The sequence below is a fragment of the Hyla sarda genome, chromosome 3 (assembly GCF_029499605.1).
Source record: "Hyla sarda isolate aHylSar1 chromosome 3, aHylSar1.hap1, whole genome shotgun sequence".
Lineage (NCBI taxonomy): Eukaryota > Metazoa > Chordata > Amphibia > Anura > Hylidae > Hyla > Hyla sarda.
The window spans coordinates 87,351,893-87,374,968 of NC_079191.1; the positions used below are offsets into that span (position 1 = coordinate 87,351,893).

General features: G+C 42.9%; 1 protein-coding gene across 2 annotated transcripts in view; it reads left to right on the forward strand.

Annotated features, from left to right (window-relative positions):
• Positions 1-969: 969 nt before the first annotated feature.
• PIK3CB (phosphatidylinositol-4,5-bisphosphate 3-kinase catalytic subunit beta) overlaps positions 970-23,076 on the forward strand; it is a 175,305-nt gene continuing 153,198 nt past the window's right edge. The window contains exon 1 of one of the 2 annotated variants that reach the window (XM_056564542.1): positions 970-1,026. The gene's annotated coding sequence lies outside the window, so the exon portion shown is untranslated. Of the gene's footprint in view, positions 1,027-20,726; positions 20,745-23,076 lie in introns of those variants that run through there. The other variant, XM_056564543.1, reaches the window with a different exon arrangement.

Sequence of the window (23,076 nt, forward strand, 5' to 3'; positions counted from 1 at the left end):
GGAAAAATAAAAAAATAAGTTATAGAGGGTCAATAGATGACAATTTTAAACATACTCATTTTGGTGCATGTAGTTATAATTTTTTTTATGTAGTAAAAAAAAAAAAAAACCTATTTAAATTAGGTATCCTTGTAACCGTATGGACCTACAGAATAAAGATTATGGTGTCATCTTTACCAAAAAAGTGCACTGCATAGAATAAGATGCTCCCAAAAGTTCAAAATGGCGTTATTTTCTTTCTCAATTTTGCCCCACAAATATTTTTTTCCTGGTTTCGCTGTAAATTTTGTGGTGAAATGACTGATGTCATTACCAAGTACAACTGGTGGCGCAGAGGTTATCAACAGCATCCCTAGCAACCGATAGTAAAGTTGCCCACCCCCTCATTAGAATACGCGAATATTAACATATGTAAATATAACGAATACGCGAAATTCGGGAATATAGGACGAATATTCGTCTATATATTCGAGAAATATCGCCAATTTGAATATGGGCAATTATCTACCCCTACTCCTGAAAATGGGAACGGTGTTCCTGCTGTGAAAAAAGTGCAGGAACTCGGTTCCCATGTGTTCCTGCAGGACTTGAGCCCTGGTTGTCACCCTCCAGCTTTCCTAGGCACCGATATGGCAGCAGGGGAAGGAGTCACTAACGCCAATCAGGAGCCTGAGAAAGCTGAGTGGAAGAAGTTACAATGTCCAGATAACCAAACACTGGTCACAGTGTAAGCATTGGAGACCCCCAGAATTAATTACACATGGGGGGGGGGGGGGGGGGGGGGAGATTCTATATGATTTCATGATGTCGCGGGGGATTATAAAAAAATAAGTTGTGTCACGACTACAACAGCAGAGCCGAAGCAGGAAGAGGAACAATGGTGGAGCAGGAAGAAGAAGAAGTCTGAGGAGACCGGAGCGAAGGAGCAAGAAGGTGAGGAGAGGAGGGGAGAGGCGGGAGCGCGCAGGAGGCGGCGCGGGGCGGGGACGCGCACAGACTCTTGAGCTCCGGTCTCCGCAGCTGCCGGTAAGTAGATAACCGGGGGTCAGTCCGGGGCTCCCCGGTTCTGTGCAGGCTCATGAGTGTGGGGATGTGGTGAGGTAGTGTTAGTGATACACTGTGTGTTACCCGCCCTTCATGTGGGACAGTGTCCGGCGGGCACTCTATGTGATTGTATGGTAAGGAAGAGCCTGGCGTGCCTGACAGAGAGAAGGGAGCAACCTGTTCCCTCTGTGCCCCAGCCAATGGCGTAGCTTCACCTGTGCGTCATGTGTGTGATCCTTGCTGCTGGGACTTGTAGTGCCCGGTGTGCGGCGGCGTTGGTCAGCCTTTACACTGTGGATGTGTTCACACACGTCTTGTACAGCTCCGCATTCCTGCTGTCTCCATGTTATGGTTCCCACACTGATGGTGCTCATCTATTAGTGTTACATTGCTTTATGGCAGGGTTTCCCAACCAGGGTGCTTCCAGCTGTTGCAAAACTACAACTCCCAGCAAGCCCGGACAGCCTTTGGCTGTCCGGGCATGCTGGGAGTTATAGTTTTGCAACAGCTGGAGGCACCCTGGTTGGGAAACATAGATATATACCATGTATCCAGTATATTTTACATTAGATGTTATGTACACAGTATTGTGTATATTACATTACATGTATCCAGTTATCTTATACATTGTATATGTTACCATGATGTGTACACAGTATTGTGTATATTACATTACATGTATCCAGTTATCTTATACATTGTATATGTTACATGATGTGTACACAGTATTGTGTATATTACATTACATGTATCCAGTTATCTTATACATTGTATATGTTACATGATGTGTACACAGTATTGTGTATATTACATTACATGTATCCAGTTATCTTATACATTGTATATGTTACATGATGTGTACACAGTATTGTGTATGTTACCATTACATGTATCCAGTTATCTTATACATTGTAGATGTTACCATGATGTGTACACAGTATTGTGTATATTACATTACATGTATCCAGTTATCTTATACATTGTATGTTACCATGATGTGTACACAGTATTGTGTATATTACATTACATGTATCCAGTTATCTTATACATTGTATATGTTACCATGATGTGTACACAGTATTGTGTATATTACATTACATGTATCCAGTTATCTTATACATTGTATATGTTACCATGATGTGTACACAGTATTGTGTATATTACATTACATGTATCCAGTTATCTTATACATTGTATATGTTACCATGATGTGTACACAGTATTGTGTATATTACATTACATGTATCCAGTATATTATACATTGTATATGTTACATGATGTGTACACAGTATTGTGTATATTACATTACATGTATCCAGTTATCTTATACATTGTATATGTTACATGATGTGTACACAGTATTGTGTATGTTACCATTACATGTATCCAGTTATCTTATACATTGTATATGTTACCATGATGTGTACACAGTATTGTGTATATTACATTACATGTATCCAGTTATCTTATACATTGTATATGTTACATGATGTGTACACAGTATTGTGTATGTTACCATTACATGTATCCAGTTATCTTATACATTGTATATGTTACCATGATGTGTACACAGTATTGTGTATATTACATTACATGTATCCAGTTATCTTATACATTGTATATGTTACCATGATGTGTACACAGTATTGTGTATGTTACCATTACATGTATCCAGTTATCTTATACATTGTATATGTTACCATGATGTGTACACAGTATTGTGTATGTTACCATTACATGTATCCAGTTATCTTATACATTGTATATGTTATGATGATGTGTACACAGTATTGTGTATGTTACCATTACATGTATCCAGTTATCTTATACATTGTATGTTACCATGATGTGTACACAGTATTGTGTATATTACATTACATGTATCCAGTTATCTTATACATTGTATATGTTACCATGATGTGTACACAGTATTGTGTATGTTACCATTACATGTATCCAGTTATCTTATACATTGTATATGTTACCATGATGTGTACACAGTATTGTGTATATTACATTACATGTATCCAGTTATCTTATACATTGTATGTTACCATGATGTGTACACAGTATTGTGTATATTACATTACATGTATCCAGTTATCTTATACATTGTATATGTTACCATGATGTGTACACAGTATTGTGTATGTTACCATTACATGTATCCAGTTATCTTATACATTGTATATGTTACCATGATGTGTACACAATATTGTGTATGTTACCATTACATGTATCCAGTTATCTTATACATTGTATATGTTACCATGATGTGTACACAGTATTGTGTATGTTACCATTACATGTATCCAGTTATCTTATACATTGTATATGTTACCATGATGTGTACACAGTATTGTGTATATTACATTACATGTATCCAGTTATCTTATACATTGTATGTTACCATGATGTGTACACAGTATTGTGTATATTACATTACATGTATCCAGTTATCTTATACATTGTATATGTTACCATGATGTGTACACAGTATTGTGTATGTTACCATTACATGTATCCAGTTATCTTATACATTGTATATGTTACCATGATGTGTACACAGTATTGTGTATGTTACCATTACATGTATCCAGTTATCTTATACATTGTATATGTTACCATGATGTGTACACAGTATTGTGTATGTTACCATTACATGTATCCAGTTATCTTATACATTGTATATGTTACCATGATGTGTACACAGTATTGTGTATATTACATTACATGTATCCAGTTATCTTATACATTGTATGTTACCATGATGTGTACACAGTATTGTGTATATTACATTACATGTATCCAGTTATCTTATACATTGTATATGTTACCATGATGTGTACACAGTATTGTGTATGTTACCATTACATGTATCCAGTTATCTTATACATTGTATATGTTACCATGATGTGTACACAATATTGTGTATGTTACCATTACATGTATCCAGTTATCATATACATTGTATATGTTACCATGAGATATATATGTATGCACACATTGTATAACTATCCTATAAATTGTATATGTTACTACACTGCTCAAAAAAATAAAGGGAACACTTAAACACCACAATGTAACTCCAAGTCAATGACACTTCTGTGAAATCCCACTGTCCACTCAGGAAGCAACACTGATTGACAATCAATTTCACATGATGATGTGCAAATGGAACAGACAACAGGTGGAAATTATAGGCAATTAGCAAGACACCCCCAATAAAGGAGTGGTTCTGCAGGTGGTGACCACAGACCACTTCTCAGCTCCTATGCTTCCTGGCTGATGTTTTGGTCACTTTTAAATGCTGGCGGTGCTTTCACTCTAGTGGTAGCATGAGACGGAGTTGACAACCCACACAAGTGGCTCAGGTAGTGCAGCTCATCCAGGATGGCACATCAATGCGAGCTGTGGCAAGAAGGTTTGCTGTGTCTGTCAGCATAGTGTCCAGAGCATGGAGGCGCTACCAGGAGACAGGCCAGTCCATCAGGAGACGTGGAGGAGGCCGTAGGAGGGCAACAACCCAGCAGAAGGACCGCTACCTCCACCTTTGTGCAAGGAGGAGCAGGAGGAGCACTGCCATAGCCCTGCAAAATGACCTCCAGCAGACCACCAATGTGCATGTGTCCACTCAAATGGTCAGAAACAGACTCCATGAGGGTGGTATGAGGACCCGACGTCCACAGGTGGAGGTTGTGCTTACAGCCCAACACCGTGCAGGACGTTTGGCATTTGCCAGAGAACACCAAGATTGGCAAATTCACCACTGGCGCCCTGTGCTCTTCACAGATGAAAGCAGGTTCACACTGAGCACATGTGATAGAGTCTGGAGACGCCGTGGAGAATGTTCTGCTGCCTGCAACTTCCTCCAGCATGACCGGTTTGGCGGTGGGTCAGTAATGGTGTGGGGTGGCATTTCTTTGGAGGGCCCTCCATGTGCTTGCCAGAGGTAACCTGACTGCCATTAGGTACCGAGATGAGATCCTCAGACCCCTTGTGAGACCATATGCTGGTGCGGTTGGCCCTGGGTTCCTCCTAATGCAAGACAATGCTAGACCTTATGTGGCTGGAGTGTGTCAGCACCACAGACTGTCCAGGAGTTGGTGGATGCTTTAGTCCAGGTCTGGGAGGACATCCCTCAGGAGACCATCCGTCACCTCGTCAGGAGCATGTCCAGGCATTGTAGGGAGGTCATACGGGCACGTGGAGGCCACACACACTACTGAGACTCATTTTGACTTGTTTTAAGGACATTACATAAAGTTGGATCAGCCTGTAGTGGGGTTTTCCACTTTGATTTTCAGTGTGACTCCACATCCAGACCTCCATGGGTTGATAAATTTGATTTCCATTGATAATTTTTGTGTGATTTCGTTGTCAGCACATTCAACTGTGTAAAGACGAAAGTATTTCATACGATTTAGTTCATTCATACAGATCTAGGATGTGTTATCTTAGTGTTTCCTTTATTTTTTTGAGTAGTGTGTGTGTGTGTGTGTGTGTGTGTGTATATATATATATATATATATATATATATATATATATATATATATATATATATATATAAATATATATATATTTTTTTTTTTATTGTGACGTATGGAAATGCATCTAAATGTGCAAAAATTTTGCAGCTGTTTCTGCAAAAAGAAATTGTGACGTGAACTTAGTCTTACCATGACGTGTATAGCATCATCTCTGGGTAAAGCTGGGTTTACACAGTGTTAATGGTTTACGTCCAAAAAGGAATTCTGGTGTATACTGTGGCGCACAATAGTGGGTCCATCTGCTGACTGTTTGGGCCGCTTCCCACTCCTACATGTTTGTTTTGCTGGGTTCACTTGCATGGTCTGCTGCGCAAATGACGACAGCAAAGTAAATCGGTGGTAAGTGGCCTAAATGTAATCACCGGTTGACTACGTTCTGGCTATTAGAGTGAATAAACCAGCTGCTGTGCACTACAGTATATGTTGGCATCCCCTTTTTTTTTGGGGATAGGATGCTGATGTATAGCTGGTAAGTACAGCATTAACACTGTAAACCCAACCTTACCATGAAGTGTGTATACAGCATCTTATACAGGTTTACCATGACATATCCAGTATCTTATATATTGTATGTGTTTACCATATGGTGTATTCAGTATTTTATTCATTGTTACCAAGGACAGATTTGTTTATTATTTGTTACTACTTGTAACAAGTTCCTTGGCGTGTTTATCCTTTTAGCACTTTTCTTTGTCTAGGCTCTGGGCTATGATTCCTTAGTGTCCATAGATTCCATAGATATTCAGCACTAACTATATATATTAGCAGGACCCAGCAGAAAAAGGTTTTATTACCTCCTACATACTGGCCTAAGGGAAATTTATCAGCAACATATAACAACCTGTGGCTCTCAAGCTGTTGTAAAACTACAACTCCCATCATGTCTTAACAGCTGATGTGGGGGACAATGCTGTATGCCAAGTAGTCCTGATGTACAGCTCCAATGGAAGGTAAAAGGATTTGGGGACATCAGATTGTACATGCTGCAGAAACCACTCCATTCCCTTCTGGAATGACTGTTTAGTTGTAGAAGTTTCTGCAACAAATATGCCAAACACAAACCTATTCTTAAAGGGATTCTTTGAGGTGTCCAGCGAGAAAAAACAACAACTTGTGTACAGTTTCAAAAAGTATACTAAAGCAGCTTACTGATATGTTATTAGCCATACTACACAGACCTCGCCATATCAGCTGAGCTGTCTGGCTTGTAGTTGTGCTTTCCTGTCACACTCTAAGCTCCCATCCCTGCTCCCCCTCCCCTCCTGTCTGCTGAGACAAGTGATGTAAAAAAGGGAGTTCATATAACTGCTCATTAGATGTTTAGGCAGCAGGAAGCCTTTCTCAGATAAGACGGCAGTGAGCCTGTTTTGACAGACTACTGTGACTGACAAAGGCTTCCTGCTGCCTTCAAAAAATATCTAATGAGCAGTAACATGAGCTCCCCTTTTCAAATCACTGGTCTGGTCCTGAATAGACATGAGGGGACATGGGAGCTCTGAGATTGATGTCTCGGCTACAAGGGAGAGAGCAGAGCTGATATGGAGAGATCTGTGCGCTATGGCTAATAACATTATATTAGTAAGTTGCTTTTTACATTTTGACACCGTACACAGGTTGTTTCTTTTGCTGGACAGCTCTTTTAAAAAAGATATCCTGAAGACTGGGAGTGACATAAAAAAAACTTTTACTTGCCTCTGCTGCCATTCCAACACTGTCACTGCTCCGAAGTGCTGCAAAGTACATAAGGCTTGTGATGCCTCAAGCCATTTACTGGTCTCGGGGAGGTCACTTTTGTATGTAGCGCATGTGATTGCAGCATCCGTGTATGGCAGTGTTTCCCAACCAGGGTGCTTCCAGCTGTTGCAAAACTACAACTCCCAGCATGCCTGGACAGCCTTTGGCTGTCCAGGCATGCTGGGAGTTGTAGTTTTGCAGCAGCTGGAGCCACCCAGGTTCGGAAACACTGGTGTATGGGATACTATTACTTCCGGTGGGCGAATCAGCGTAGCGGCGAGTTCAGGTGTGAATAGTGTTTTTATATTTTTTTCTATGCCACTCCCAGCCTTAAAAAAAAAAAAAACCCCTATGAAACGATAGCCCTGTTGCTGGTCCTGGTTGACCTTTTTGTTGTTGTTGTGCAGATGGGGTGATAACATGGTGTCCACAGAGGCAGGACCAATGATGTACCTTCCATAATACACAGGCCATATAACAGCTCTCAGAAGACTAGTCACCTAGCTTTTCTAGAATCCTGAGTGACATACTACTCTAGTTATGGAGCAGTAGCTGGGAAGAGGATGGGTTATATCACAAAAGCAATGTGGCAGCTGTATGTGCAGCAATAAGTTTTACCAAAAACATGATGAAATGACTGACTGGTTTTAATAAGAGGACAACTTTCAGAATGTATTTCTTTTCTGGGGAAATAATCTTAAAACAATCAGATATTTGGAAAGCAGAGATTTTTCGGGAGTTGAAGTGCAGGCTGTGCAATCTCTTCTATTCCCCCACCCACACAGAGAAGAATGGGCAGTCATTGTTCTGTGCCAACCAAAGTCCTGGCAGTGTTTGTCAGTAATGAATCCTATGTCACACAGGATGAGGTGGTGTTACCAAGTGCTTATCATCTTCCTCTCTTCCTCTGCTCACTCCTGCAGTCATACTTCCTCTTCACACTTCTTCTTTTCAATAAACATGTGTCTTAATGGAATTGGCTCAGAGAGAGATCGCTGAAGAAAGCTTTGCAAGTATCATAACCGAAAGTAACGTTCATGTAGTCCCACTGGGAACTGCATACTGCGCAAGTGCACTAAAACAGTGCTGTTTAAACTGGACAATTCTTTCCTACATGGAGGAAATAAAGGGTACCCCCCTATTCAAGACCCTTCTTGGTTAGCCACAGCAAAAAATCTCTTCATCTGGAGGGACGCTGTATTTAGGCCCCTTCCTTTCACACTATAAAATGTATCCATTTTAAAGATCCGTTTAATGTTCTGTTAAGAAAACCCTTAAAATCGGCCTTTAAACGGCCGTTACAAAATCCCATTATAGACTATGGGATTTTTACATTATCCGTTTTAATCCGTCATAGCCCGTTATTAAGGATGTTATTCTGTGACGGGAGAAAGTAACGGGAGAAATGATGAACAGCACAAGGACTTGCAGTCTCATCATTCCTCTAGTATCCAGCAACACTTTTGAGCCCCGTTCACTCAGAAAAATGTAGTTTATGTTTTCCAAATCAACATAGAATGTGTCTGCAAATAAGAGCTGATCGGCCCATCTAGTTTTCCCAATATCCTGAATAGTCCCTGGCTCTATCTTATCTGAAGAATAGCGGGTAGCAAGAGACAGAGAGCCGGCACTGTAGTGTGATGAGCAGTCTTTTAATGATGAGGTTAGCTGTGTTGGCAAAAGGGCGGGTGGTGCGGCAGGGTCGGGGGTGCGCTTACATGGAAGAAATAGTACACAACATAGGAGGAAGAAAGAAATGTCGCACTCACCCAGTTTATTGCCAAAGAAAGATAGCTTTATTCCATCATGTACATCAATTGAGCTCCCGTTTTCTTCTCCCCAACCTGAACCCTTATTCCTGATGTACATGATGGAATAAAGCTATCTTTCTTTGGCATTAAACCAGGTGAGTGCGACATTTCTTTCTTCCTCCTATTATCTGAAGAATAGCTTTATGTCTATGCTAATCTTATATGAAGAATAGCCTTAGGTCTATGCTTATCTTATATGAAGGATGGATAGCCTATCTCATGCATGCTTACAGGGGTACTCCAATGGAAAACAAGCAAATCCCCATAGCAAACCTATCCTGCTCTGGACAGTTCCTGACATGGACAGAGGTGTCAACAGAGAGCACGGTGGTCAGGCAGAAAAGAATTTCAAAAAGAAGAGAAATTCATGTGGAGCATACAGCAGCTGATAAGTACTGGAAAGATTAAGATTTTTAAATAGAAGTAATTTGCAAATCTGTATAACTTTCTTGCACCAGTTGACTTATTTTACTTTTTTTAATCCACCGGAGTACCCTTTAAACTCCTTCACTGTATTTGCAGCTACCACTTCTGCAGGAAGGCTATTCCATGCATCCACTACTCTCTCAGTAAAGTAATACAGTGACCCCCCGACCTACGATGGAGTAATACAGTGACCCCCCGACCTACGATGGCCCCAACATATGATCAAATCGACATACGATGGCCTCTCAGAGGCCATCGCATGTCGATGTCAGCATCGACATATGATGCTTTTTTATGTCGGGGCCATCGCATTAAGTGCTATCCGGCAGCGCAAAATGGTTAAGCTGCTGCCGGATAGCAGCTTAATGTTCCCTGTGTGGTGCGGTAAGTATTACTTACCCCTCCACGATGCTCCGGGGTGCCCTCCGGGTCCAGCGCTGGTCTTCCGGTGTCTTCTCGGCCCTCTCTGATGACGTCAATACGCTGCTGCGCACGTCATCCAATAGGAATGGCGTACGCAGCAGCGTTATGATGACGCTACGCAGGCCCAGTAAGGCCTTGCGGAAGACAGCAGAGAGCCCAGCGGAGGCCCGGGGTCACCATCGGGAGCGACGGGGACACCATCGCGAGCGGCGGGGACAGGTGAGTACAGCTTCCTATACTTTACATTGCACGAATCCCTCAACATACGATGGATTCGACAAACGATGGCTCGTTTGGAACGAATTACCATCGTATGTTGAGGGACCACTGTACTTCCTGATATTACTGCAGAAACCTTTCCCCTCTAATATAAAGATATGTCCTCTTGTGGTAGTTTTATTTCTTTTATATATACTCTCCTCCTTTACCGTGTTGATTCCCTTTGTATATAGAAAATTCTATCATCTCCCCTCCACCTCATCTTCTATACATGTTAAGGTTTTTTAACCTTTCCTGGTAAGTTTTATCCTACAGTCCATGTACTAGTTTAGTATCTTCTCAGAACTCTCTCCTACATATCTATATCCTTCTGGAGATACAGGGGGAGATTTATCAAAACCTGTTGCCCATAGAAACCAATCAGATCGCTTCTTTCATTTTGCAGAGGCCTTGTTAGATTGGTTGCTATGGGCAACATTTCCTCTGGACAGGTTTTGATAAATCTCCCCTCTAATCTCCAGAACTGCGCACAATACTCCAAGTGAGGTCTTATCAGTACTGTACAACGCATTGAGCATTTCCCTCTTTCTGCTGCTTATACCTCTCCCTATAAACCCAAGCATTCTTCTAGCATTTCCTGCTGCTCTATGACATCGTCTATCTACCTTTTTAAGTCTTCAGAAATAATGACCCCTAAATCTCTTTCCTCAGATACTGAGGTTGGGACTGTATCACATATTCTATATTCTGTCCTTTGGTTTTTACATCCCAGGCGCATTATCATGCACTTTTCTACATTAAATTTTGGTTGCCAGACTTCTGACCAATCCTCTAGTTTAGGGTGCATGCACACTACGTTTCTTAAGATACGGGAGCTTATACGACTGGGGAGAGGGGGGGCGGAGATTCGGGGGCGGGGCAACCGCACGCTGCCATATGCGGTCCCGTATCTAATGTATTTCAATGAGCGACCGGAGTGAAACGCTGCCACCGGTTGGCTCTGTTTTGCCCCGCATGCGGTTTCCCGACCGGACCTAAAAACGCTGTTGACAACAGGAAACCGTATACGGGCTAAAACGGAGCAAACCGGAGGCAGCGTTTCACTCCGGTCGCTCATTGAAATACATTAGATACGGGACCGCATATGGCAGCGTGCGGTTACCCCGCCCCCGACTCTCCGCCCCACTCTCCCCAGCCTTATACGGTCCCGTATCTTAAGAAACGTAGTGTGCATGCACCCTTACCTAAATCCTTTACACCTGTAAACTGCCTCCTGTTGATGTAGTGAGAAACATCTTGACAGTGCACACAGTGCCGATTGTTCTGTGTATTGTTTTGAAAACAGAGATACTAAATTGTAAAACGCTGAAAATATTAACCTGACATTATTGGGCTAATGTCCATATGGCTTTTTCCTATTAAAATTAACAGGAGCTTTTAAAATGTGTCAGAATTCAACATCAAAATTGGCATCCGACTGTTAAATGGGTCAAAAATCATCACAGAATTCATCTTATTTTCCAGCATGAATAATCTGCCATGAACATGACTTGTCTTGTCACTTTAGTGAAAAGCAAATGCATCACAGTTTTGTCTTGGAACACAAGTGATTTTGATGTGCTGGATATTTCTGGTTCCTGTTTAGTGTAGTCATTGTTGTATAAATCTGCCATACAAAGGACAGATCAGTGCTATCCACTGTGCACCGCTATTGTCACTTCCTCACTAATAACTTGTATCTCTGCCATGATCTAAGATTAAGAGCAGTGGTGTTTTAGTAATAAATAGCATTGTTATCCATAATGACATTGTAACCAGATTGACTACTATGAATGACTAATGTATGACTAGTTTATGGGAAACCTGTCTGCTTTGCTGACTTGTCTGTTATTATCGAATAATAATAATTCCCTGTAAAATAAAATTGTCTGAAGCCTATTTTTGTAGAGCTCTACATTGTGCAGCTCCTCTGTTATTCCCTCTGGAGCTGTATAAATAATTTGGTAGCTAGGTGTTAGTATTTCCCCTGTAGTAGGGGTATGTACCTGCACTGAATGCACCAAATCAGTATGTAAAAGGGCCTATACACCTGTTATACTTAAAGGGGTAGTCCAGTGCTGAAAAACGTATCCCCTATCCTAAAGTGGCGGCCAACGCGCCCCCTCAATACAGCGCTATGGCAAAGCCGGAGATTACCGAAGGCACCGCTCCGGCTCTGCCATAGAGTTGTATTGAGGGGGTTTGTCAGCCGCTGCTTCGTGTGGTGGTCGACACCCGCTATCTGGCCAGCGAGCCGGGGCCCCGTACAGGAGATCGCGGGGGACCACAGCGTTCGGACCCCCTGTGATCTGAAACTTAACCACCATCCAAAGGATGGGGGATAAGATGTCAGATCGCGAGGGTCCCGCCACTGGGGACCCCAGGGATCTCGGCACCCACCTGTTGCAGCTTCCGAAAACGCTGGAGGCTTCAGCTCCCGACTTGCATTGAGGGGCGGGGCGTGACGTCACACGGGGGCGGAGTCGTGACATCACGATCTCCCGTCACCGTGGTCGTGAGGTGTTAGGATGAGAGCCTGCAGCGCTGCCGGAAGCCGCAACAGGTGGGTGCTGCAGCCGAGATCCCGGGGGTCCCCAGCGGCGGGACCCCCGCGATCTGACATCTTATCCCCTATCCTTTTGGATAGGGGATAAGATGTCTAGGGGCGGAGTACCCCTTTAAATCCGACAGACCCACCCCTGACTGTATAAAGTGTATGCTGCCTGACCCTTTTGTTCTTAAAGGGATGAGCAGCAACCAGATCAGTCTGGCTGTTCCTTACCCCGTCCCCCTCATATGCCCCCCCCCCGGCCGAACATCGAACATTCATATGTATGCGGAGGTTGGGGGAGAGAGAACTATTGTCCATTTGGTCATCCATTATTAAAAATGTATGGGCACCTTAAAGGGGTACTCTGGTGCACCAGCGTTCAGAATGCTCAGAGCCAGAGGCCGTGATGCAGAGTTGTAAAGCCTCCTTCACGACGGCGTGTTCCTCTGGCACAGTATAAAAATCACTAGCAGTAAATATTTAATATAACTTTTATTTAATTCAATGAGACAGTTCGCATTCATTCTCCATCCCAATTTGGATGCCAAATTGTCGGATATGCTGTTTAAGTGCCAGATGGGGGGAACCCATGTTTCTGTGATCCCAGCCTAAGAAAAGCTGCTCCAGAATTATTTTCAGGCCTTTTAACACTACCGATTTTCCGAGTGGAATATCGCTCCGATGTTCCACTTGAAAAATATGATGTAGCAGTCTCCCAATGTTCTTAGTGGGCTTTTGCTGCACCATTTACACTACAGAATTTCTGCTACGGAAATTCCGGACGACAGACTACGCAAAAAGAACAGAGTTCATTATTTCGGCAACATCTGCTCTAAAAATGCATCGTCTTCTACTGAGACGCATTTCGAAGTAGTTCTAGTGCCTGGTTGTTTTACCAACGCCTGCTCCAGACAGAATCTTTGCCTGGAATATCTGAGCAGAGATTCTGTAGTGTGAATGAGTCCTTATAATGAATACAAGTTTAGTACAAATACTGGAACTGATTGTTTGGTGTGCGGACAGGTCTTTATATGCAGTCAGATTTACCTAGCCCTGTTTCCTGTGTCTTATAGACTCGCCATTGCTTTAACGCTTTGTTATATTGATAACAGCGGTTATACAAGTGTGCAGTGCCTCTTTAGATATTCTATTAAACAGTGGTCACAATATCTGGAGTGTGTTGCCCCTGATACCTCTGAGTATTGTACACAAGTGGCTGGTGCTTAGAAGATTAGTGGTCCCTTATCTGGGCTCTGTGTGGACGGATTGTTTGTTTGCTTCCTACATGATGAAGTGTTGTGACCCGCGCCAATTGTATAATACAGGCAGGTGGTGGTTATCAGCCCAGCAGCAGCACTCGTGGCTGGCATGTAGGACTTTATTGTGCATGTTTTCTGCCCTTTTACACTGTATTTATCAGACCTCTTGACCAGACTAAATATACTATGTAGAAGACAACACATGGGAAATGCCCATACAGACTGCCAGTTGAGTAGTATACAAGTGACAGCCTCTCTAAATGCCAGATTATCAGTATAAGTAAACTGAAGGGCACTGGCTGAGATGCAAATGCAGTAAATTTCTGTAGTCAATCAATGGAAGGACGACAGAAGGAAAATTGGATTGTCTTTGGTGCTTGTTCTTTATGTTAACCCTTAGGCTTTCTCTGATAAACCCACTAGTGCCAAGTCATATTTTCTCCAAACATAAGTGGAACAATACATTTAGCTGCGAAGCAGTGTGCGCCTGTAATGACGGTCCCTAGACTGCAGAACTAGGCTTTACCTTTAGCCATCACCTTAATAAAGTATCTGTAGTATGAACATCTTATGAAAAACTTCTCTTTATGCAAGATACCAAGTCATATTGCAGTCTTAGTCTATGTTCACACACAGCTTTTAACCTGAAGAAAAGAGGCCATGATTTTACAAGATAATCTATTGCGTTCTATTGTACGGTAACTGTAAAAAAGACAGATTAAGACAGACAGTTTTTTTTTTTGTATTTTTTTGTATGAAAGACTGGGGGGTTGATGTGTGAACATAGCTTAATATTGGATATTCAGATTCTAGATTTAAATGAATTGCCAGTCCTCATACAACCCCTTGTTTACCTCTATGATCCATCAAATGGGGGGTCCCAAACCTTTTGTTCTTGACCAGACAGCAGGAAGTGCATCCTTCTTCATAAAGATAAGTAGAAGTGTTGGATGAGGCCAAACAAGATCTCTATGACAAAGGGCATGAACTAACTTCATGACCTGATTTTATTGACAGGTCAAGTAAGTAAAAAATAAAGGAAATCCTGTCAGCATTGGTTTATGTCCCGCCATATAGAACATGTGGTTGGGAAATCACCATAGAAATAGGTGTAATAATGTTAGGCCCCTTCACGTATGTCCGGTGGCGTTTCCCTTCAGCATTAGAAAAAGCTCTGGACGGAAACAGATGATCCCATTCATTTGAATAGTATGACATATGACGGTTCTCATTCATCCAGGGTCTCAATTTGAACACCACGTAGAAAGGAACACCACACTGTGGCTGGACAAGTGGAAATGCATCTTGCTGCCTGGGGTTAGAAATAATGGACACTGCACCCTAAACAACTGATACATGTTGTCATCAGTTGCGGCGCGTTTTAGGCTGGCTTTTCTGAGCCGGACATATGTGAACCCAGCCTTAAAGGGGTACTCCGCTGTTCAGCGTTAGGAACAAACTGTTCCGAACGCTGGAGCCGGGTGATCGTGACGTTATTGCCCCGCCCCCTCATGAATTTACTCCCGCCCCATCAATGCAAGTCTATGGGAGGGGGCGTGACAGCCGTCACGCCTCCTCCTATAGACTTGCATTGAGGAGGCTGGGCGTCACATCATGAGGGGGCGGGGCTATGACTTCACGAACTCCCGACTTCAGCGTTTGGAACAGTTTGTTCCTAACGCTGAGCAGCGGAGTACCCCTTTAATGAAAATGTCCATCGGTAGGGAACATGTTACTTTCCCATCAGGACTTTTAGACACAAACTTTGATGTTTTTTGGCCAAAAATAAATAAATAAATAAATAAATAATGCCCTTTCTGCTTTCTCCTCCAAGATGCAGTTTTATGGCATTAAATTCCTAAATCATGTATACTGTATTATATAGGCATTTTTTTTACCCTCTCGGGTTTTTCCCATTCTGTCATCATGTGATTCAAGGATTTCTAATGAAGAATGTTGAGGGGGAAAAAAAACGCCCCCATATATGTACACCTATGTTTTTTTTTCTGGAATTTTTCTTTTAACCTATAGAGGCCTATGGGAGGGAAAAACTATAAAATCAATCTAAAAAAGAAATGCTGGAGCATGAGATAATTATGAAAAACTGCCACTGAGCAAAAAATGCCATCATATTCCTATTGACTCCCAGCTAACATCTGGCTACAATGTATTTGACCCCAAAAAAATAATTCAGAGCGGTCCTAGTACTGGCTTGTTCTGCTGCCATTGGCTGCCAATGGAGTCTCCGCCCAGGTCACGATTCTAATCTATAGTGTGAATGGACCCTTGTCTAGAGCCATAATACATTTTTTTTTATATTTCATCAACATATGCTGCAGACTGTTCTTGCTGTATCTCCATAAGCCTCCAATTTCATGGGGAGTTTTTATCTGTCACATTCCATACATATTTGACAGTAGACATAACTGTGGCACGATCCTTAGGATGTAAACGTATTTTCCTCTAGAAGTGATGCTTGTTTGGAAGAATATATCAGTGCACACAGCGGCACTTGGTGGGACCTGTATGTATGCACACAAAAAACAGGTGCATATAGGTTGTCACCTCCATGTGCTCCCGTACAGGCTATGAGAGCACAAATCTGCAATGTGCATGAACCTTAAAGGAGAACTCCAGAGTATAAAAAATTGTCGCCCATACTGCCGGCAGTAAAAAAATAAAGATGTACATACCCTCCTCCGCTCCCCCGGGGCCTCCGGCTCCGGTCTCCGCCGTGATCCACTTCCTGGTTGCCGGTGGTCGGATGAATCAGCCAATCACCAGCCGCAGCGCAGTTTGACTCGGCCGGCGATGGGCTAAGCGGCAGTGTGATGTTTTCGGCCCCGGCCGCAGGTGCCGGTGTAGTGAAAAATTTTGTGTCCTGAAGCGTTATCACACTGCCGCTCTGCCTATCGCCGGCCGAGTCGGATTGCGCTGTGGCTGGTGATTGGCTGATTCATCCGACCACCGGAAACCAGGAAGTGTATCGCGGCGGAGACCGTTACCGGAGGCCCTGGGGGAGCGGAGGAAGGTATGTACAGCTTAATTTTTCTACTGCCGGCAGTGTGAGCGACAATTTTTATATTCCGGAGTTCTCCTTTTAAAGGAAAAATATTCTATATTCAGGTGCAGTGTGAGGTGCCTGGGCCATGAGGCCACATATAATGTTTGCACTGAGCTTAAATTTACCAGGAAAATGCATGATAAACATTGGCTCATGATGTGTGCAGGTTTGATTTTGTTGTGTCGTTTTAATTCTTAGGACAGGCTGCAGGTGAAATGCAAGATTCACATCATGTTCTTGAAGTACTTGTATATGTTGGGACACTGGATAAGGGTATGTTCACACAGCATAAAATGTGCGGAATAATATTCCGGAGGGCACTAGGACCGCTCAGAAATGCGTCATCTCGGCAGTGCATTTCCGAGCAAAATCCACAGAAAGAATAGACAAGTCTTTCTGCGTATATCTGAATCGAGATTTCTGTGACAGAAACTTCTGCTGCGGAAATTCCACTGTGTGAACAGTTCAGCAGAATCCCATTAAAATCAATGGGACTCTGTTGCCGCAGAATGTCCATGCTGAATATTCTGGTGGATTACGGGACAGGCATTCTGCCATGTGAACATGCCCTAAGTGATAAGATGACCTATCCTGCAGCACATCATTTAATTTGGTCTCTTTCCTGAACACAAATATATATATAGTATGTTGTAGTAGAGAAAGTCTCTTAATCCGGCTTTATCACCCAGATCTCTTCGCCGGTATACAATCCCTATGCAGGAGCTAGTGGGGTGCTAAATTCTAGAGTGCACATATCGTAAATTCAAAATATACGGATATAGAAAAGGTCAGCACTCACCACCTCAAATTTCTTTGGATATAGTTTCTTTATTGCATGACGATCCAAAAGTGACGGCGTGTGGTGGACAGCCTAAGTGCAGCGGGTGCGGACGCCGTCCGCACCCGCTGCACTTAGGCTGTCCTCCACACGCCGTCACTTTTGGATCATCATGCAATAAAGAAACTATATCCAAAGAAATTTGAGGTGGTGAGTGCTATCCTTTTCTATATCCATATATATATATATATCGCAAAAGAAAACGTCCGGCACTCAGGGAGTTGCAGGTAAAACTTGTAGATGTCTTTATTCAAACGCTGTAGGCAGGACAAAATCTGATGCGTTTCGCACGCTCAGGTGCTTAGTCGACTAAGCACCTGAGCGTGCGAAACGCGTCAGATTTTGTCCTGCCTACAGCGTTTGAATAAAGACATCTACAAGTTTTACCTGCAACTCCCTGAGTGCCGGATGTTTTCTTTTGTGGTTTCTACTGAGCCGGGAGCGGTACCGGTGTCCGTAGCACGAGGACATGCAGTGGACGTAGAAGTGGCGAGCGGCTCTACCTTGCCTGTATCATATATATATATATATATATATATATATATATGTATATATGTATATGTGTTTTTTTTCTTTCTGCTAAAATGTTATGTAACCTACAAAGTATATGTTCAGGAAATAGACCAAATGCAGTCAGTAGTGCACTGGACAACGTTCGGCCTATAACATGGGGCCTTGTCCGGAGGTTACAAACTTGGGAACAGTCAATTCCCATGATTTTTTGGACTTCTGACGACGGTCTATGTCTAGTACTGCAGCTCCTGCCTGTTTATTCAGACAACCACTTTAAAAAAAAAAAAAATCACTTTATATACCACAAAGCATAGCAAGCAGCATTTTTGATCCACATTGTTAACTATAATACAGTAGTCACAGCCCATAGTAATATATTGAATTGCTCTAGGAGTGACATTAGGCCTGTATATACACATCGGGGGACATTTATCAAAACCCTCACTCTTGCCCTCACGAAGAAACATTGACGCTCCTTACCATCAGATCCTTGGCCAATATTTTAAACCACAGATTGTCAATGGTTAAAAAAATAAAAAAAAAAACATGATGGGGGAGACTTATCAAAACCTGTGCAGAGGAAAAGTTGCCCATAGCAACCAATCAGATCGCTTCTTTCATTTTGCAGAGGCCTTGTTAAGAATGAAAGTGATTGGTTGCTATGGGCAACTGGGCAATTTTTCCTCTGGACAGGTTTTGATAAGTCTCCGCCATCATCCTTTTTTTTTTTTTTTTTTTTAACCATTGACAATCTGTGGTTTAAAATATTGGCCAAGGATCTGATGGTAAGGAGCGTCAATGTTTCTTCGTGAGGGCAAGAGTCGCTAGTGAGCAATGCCTTTTTGTAAATGTTGCTGATCAAAAAAAAAGGTTTTAAACAAATAGTTATGGAAACTATATAAATAAAATGTGCATGATGAAATTCATAGTTAGTAACCCCTGAAGCTTTCATAGAGAATTACGCAGCAGATCCTGTACTCACAGCATAAATCCCTCTGGGGTACATTCCATCCAGGACACAGCGGAGCAGAAGGCTTGTGTGAACAAGTCCCAACATATTGAGCTGGTTCTTAAACGTCACATTTCTTCACGCATTTACTCCATCTTTTCATCAGCTGCAAAGCTCAGACCAGGAGTTCGATGCCAGCTGGATATTGTGTATGTATGTTATTAAGAGAACTTGTATGGTAATAGGTCAGTATATCCCAGTGCTTCTGAAATAGTGGGACGCAAGGCTCCGTAAAGGGCGGCTCATTTGACCTCGGCAAATACTGTCGCACACGGCGTCGGTTGCCTAGCAACTCTACGGCTGGATCTTACTTACGGCCCTGGGTTGTCAGTGTGGCTCCCTGGGAGAGGCGCTTTGAACTCCGGTGTGGCGCGCTGCTACGTTCAGACGTGAGGTCACGTCACCAGGGTGATGTGACCTCACGTCTAAGCGCAGCAGCCCACCATGTCTGAGTTCACTGTGCCACCGAGCAGTGCGCCCGCCGCCCTGCTCTCTCTTATACAGGCCCTGCTTGTCCTCGGGTACAGATCCCTGCTTGTCCTCCATGTAAAGAGCCCCGCTTGTTGTCAGTGTACAGAGCCCCGCTTGTTGTCAGTGTACAGAGCCCCGCTTGTTGTCAGTGTACAGAGCCCCGCTTGTTGTCAGTGTACAGAGCCCCGCTTGTTGTCAGTGTACAGAGCCCCGCTTGTTGTCAGTGTACAGAGCCCCGCTTGTTGTCAGTGTACAGAGCCCCGCTTGTTGTCAGTGTACAGAGCCCCATATACGTTAATAAGGATACAGTGTTATGCAGAGGTGTACTTATAACAATTTTATAGACAAATGATACTATTTACAGTCGCGCGGGGGGCGCGAAATGTTTTCTTCTTCTTCCTGGGGGGGTGCATGACACAAAATAATTGAGAAGCACTGGTATATTCCAACCTTTGTATCAGTCCCTGTTTCCTCAGAAGTTGGAAGATTAACATCTCTTCTGCAAAAGTTCATACTTTATAAATAAAAAAATACGGTAGGGGAGCTGTATAGGCCAGGGCTTGACAAATTTGTTATGAATCTAGGAGCCTGAATGCTGCAATGTGAACTTACACAACATTATATTATCAGTCATTAGTGTCCACTCATGTCTCCCAATTTGTCACAGGCATTTACTTACCTCCCCCAATCCCCTGTTTTTCCTATGCTCAGTGCTGCATGAGCAGCGAACGTCAGATGACTGGCCTAGAGCCCAAGAGTCTTGGCAGTCACACTCTATACTCCTAAGATGGAGGTAAGTAAAACAGTTTTTATTTTTTTGATGGACAACCACTATTGGAAAGGACTGACAAAAACCTAGGCGCCATGCCAAAATTCAAGACTTGCCTCCTGGGATTTGTCGAGCCCTGGTATAGGCTATGAGCAGCCATTTGACTATGCAGAGCCTTCAGGTGACAGCTATATAGTATAGCGGGGTTATCCACCATAAGGTGATTTTAGTACGTACCTGGCAGACAGTAATGGACATGCCCCCCCACACACATCAGCCACCCCACCCATTGAAACATAAATGAGCTGCATCCATTCAAAAGACCTGTGGTTTTCAATCAGGGTGCCTACAGCTGTTGCATTAGTTGTAGATTGATCTCTCTCCCACCAAGTGATCGCTCCACCCATTGAAGCAGACAGGCTCCCTGTCATCAGCTGACTAGTGAGTCAGGTCTCGGCCACATTGCAACCTGGGAAAAATCTGAGACAACAGTCATTTTGTATGCCGTAAAAAATAAATATTGGGGTGAAAATCACAGAAGAATTGTCAGAAAACCATCACACACAGGTACAGACACTATATTATGAACTACACTAACTTTACAGCCCCTGTAGCATAGTCAAATAAAAAAAAAAGAACAGAACAGAGCATTGGCCGAAAACTATATTTTACACTGAAGAAAATGTGAATGCCTCTCCCCCCATAAATCAAGATATGATTTCTCTTTTAAAATAACCATCCCAAACATAATGTGAATGGGGCCTTACTTCATCTAGACCAGTGTTTCCCACCCAGTGTGCCTCCTGCAAAACTACAACTCTCAGCATGCTGGGAGTTGTAGTTTTTAAACAGCTGGAGGCATGCTAGTTGGGAAACGCTGCTCCAGATACCAGGAAGGACTTATAGTGAGTCTCCACATTGGCTTTAGATTACAGACGCTATGCAAGCATTTCCCCATATCTCCGCTTCCTGGACCCATCTCGGTATTTACCAATACAATATTTGCCGGTTTGATGTGTTTTATTTAAGATAACTATGGCAGTACTGAAGGATATTGAGACTTCCATGAAGAATAGTGATGTCTATGTTACTTGGGGTACCAGGAGGGCACCAATAATCCCCTCTACTTTAGCGTAGGTATTCAGATATGAAGCTAGGATGGCAAGCTGGTTTCTTTGCTTTGGAGAAAGGATAGCCCCAGGTACGACTACATCTAATGACTGATAAATGTACAGTATGTTTCTAGTAAAGCTATGCAGGCCGTTCTATCTATGTACTGAAACTTCAATGTCCATGGAACCTGTGAGCGTGTTGTGCTCATTACACAGTCAGCTCTGCTCTGCCACTGCGTGCCTGCCATTTATTGTGCAGCGGCGCAGATACATACTGATTTAGATTTAACCCCTTTCTGAGCATTAGGTTTGGGATTTGGGGACCGAGCAAGACTTATGAGAATGAATTTATCAGCAGTGCAGCCAGAGCATAACCTGTATGTAACTTCAAGCTTCCAGAATGGTGCAAAGTCTGCTGGTTTCTCTGGCAGGAAGGGGGGGGGGGGGGTATAGTCATTTGGCAAAAGTTACTGATGACAACATAGTAGAGACTATGGGGGAATTCTATAGTTTCAGCCTCTTACATTGGTGGAGTATTAGTTAAATAGTTACTATTTTACCTGGAGCAACCGTTGTATACCAAAATGATATCAGGTGCGTGGTGGAAAGCTGCAAATTCTTCACATTCTTGTTTGCAATGCCAGGTTCTGTGTAATGAAATTGCAGAAAAGCAGGTCCTCCACCCAGGGCCCACATCATCAGTGGAGCGGATTGGAATGACCACATTGTTTGCAGCATGCCTGGAAAAACTTGGGTCTGGTAATGTCTCTCTATGCCGTGCTGCCAATGATTAACAATAGGCGCGCTGCGTCTATGTTAGTATAGCGTTAGGAAAACAGATTTCTTGGTTAAACATACTTAATTTGGTCATCCTTACTGCAGGGCTTGACACATTTGTTTTGAATCTAGGAGCCTGCAAAAAAAATAAAATAAAATTAAAGCCATTTTTCTAGTGGAGTTGCGTGGGGGCTCATTGGTTTGTGTTGTGAATTGTAGTTTTGTAACATCTGGTGGTCCACAGTTTGCAGACCACCGATCTATGTGATCAGTGCTCTGTTGGTACAGCCAGCCATAGGCTTTATCTATTGCCGGGCCACAGCAGGCACTGAGGCTTAGCTAAGGCCTCGGGCTGCCCTGAAAATGTGACCTCTGATGTGCACCATTACCGACAGGTGTCAGCTGCAGATAGCAAACGGTAACTGGCAGGTATGGCATGAGCTCACACTATCCATGACGTAAATGTA